Raw genomic sequence first — 2080 nt, forward strand, 5'->3', positions numbered from 1 at the left:
CACACACACACACACACACACACACACACACACACACACACACACACACACACACACGCAAACACACACACGCGCACGCGTGCGTTCGCACCTGATCACAGGCAGCACACGCCTGATCTCCTCCTCAGCCCCCACCCGCTCCGACCCCGGCCGCGTGCTCTGCCCGCCCACGTCGATGATGCCCGCCCCCGCCCGCACCATAGCGCGCGCCGCGGCCACCGCCGCCTCGGGTCCCTGCGGGGACGCGGTCGGCCGTTGGGGTTGGGCTGGGCGCGAGCCGTGCGAGCACGGACTCGACCGAGGCAGGCGACCGGCCATTGGGGGGCAGGATGCGCCTGCCCTGCTGCACTCTCATACCCAACCAAGAAAGCAGACCCCGGGGCTCCTACACCCCACCACCCAAACATGCAGCAGCCGCCACAAGGGCGCACCCTCTTCTGATGAAATGGCTGGAGAGGCCTGAGGGCACACCCCAACAATGCCCCCGGCCCCGCCCTCTCGCCTGCATGTGCTGTCCGCCGTCGCTGAAGCTGTCGGGCGTGACGTTCAAAATCCCCATAATGTGAGTCATGCTGCCGAGCTCCCAGATCTGCCGTTGGACCGGCAGCACGCGGCACAGGCCGGGCTGTCCCACCTGCTAAGAGGCAAGGAGATGAGAGGTACGAGTACGCGTGTTCTAGGGTGGGCGTTTGATATTGGGTCGGTGGGCTCCTGCTGGGAGAGACAAGTGAGAGTGCAAGGCGTAGGGGTGAGGTGGGAGCGCAGAGTGCGGGGCGTGGAAGGCGGTAGGGGGCCGCCTGCATGAAGGCTAAGCAGTTGCGAGGAGGAAGGGTGCATGTGGGAAGAGATACACAGCGCATGCCTGCTACCATGACCCAGGCGGCTCTGCAGGGCCAGGCCGACCTGCAGACAGGCCCGCACCCGCGGCCGCCGCGCCTCCCCAGCACCCCCGCCCTGCGAATGGCGCCCCTGCGCTGGCGCGCGCCTGCTTCTCGCCGCCACCAGCCTCCCATGCCGCTGCGGCCTCCCGCAGGCGCCCGAGCACCGACCGCTCGGCTTCCTGCTCCGATATGTACCCGCGCTCCAGGTCAGATGGCATCAGCAGGTCGGCGACGGGCGCCTGCACAAACGGCCGCTCTGACCACCTGGTCGCGCGGATAGGGGCGAGTGGAGGGCCGAGCGAGCAGCAGGGGGGAAGGGACTTGCGGTGGGTTATTGCGCGCGCTAGAGTGTGTGTGTGTGTGTGTGTGTGTGTGTGTTTGCGTCACAATGTGTGTGCGAGCTTGTGTGGTGGTGGCGGCACATCAGAAGTGCCAGCCGGTAAGTCAGGCGCATTGCTAGTCGATCAAGAACCCAGCTTGGCCCATACGGGTACAACCAGGGTCCATATATTGGGTGCACATGCACACACACACGCGCGCACACACACACACACACGCACACACACACACACACACACACACACACACGCGCGCGCGCGCACACACCCACCCACCCACACACACACACACGCGCGCGCGCGCGCACACGCGTTCGTGCATGCGCGCACACACACAGAACACAACACACAACGACACACAACACACACACCGTGCGCACGCGCACGCTCGCGCCCACACGCGCGCACACCCACACCCACACACAGAGACACACCCACATACACACACACACACATGCGCGTGCGCGCGCGCACACACACACACACACACACACACACACACACACATACACACACGTGCATCCAAACATACACACACACACACACACACGAACACACACACACACCTAATGTGCGGCACCGTGAGGACCTCGTGATCGATGGAGCGTGAGCCGTAGAATATGATGTCCAAATCCAACGGCCGCGGCCCCCAGCGCTGCCCCGTGGCCAGGTCGCGCCCAGTGGCCTTCTCAATCTGCTTCAAGTTGTACAGTAACTGCCAATCAGGGGTTTTCGGCGAGAGTGTTGCGGAGGGTTTGCTGGGTGTGGTGTGAACTTGAAAGGGAAAGGGAAAGGGCGTGATGTGCTGTGCTGTGGGTTCATGAGGGGGATGTGGCGGGTGAGCGATGCAGGGTGCAGCAG

The sequence above is a fragment of the Monoraphidium neglectum genome (genome assembly GCF_000611645.1).
Source record: "Monoraphidium neglectum strain SAG 48.87 unplaced genomic scaffold scaffold00914, whole genome shotgun sequence".
NCBI classification, from domain to species: Eukaryota; Viridiplantae; Chlorophyta; class Chlorophyceae; order Sphaeropleales; family Selenastraceae; genus Monoraphidium; species Monoraphidium neglectum.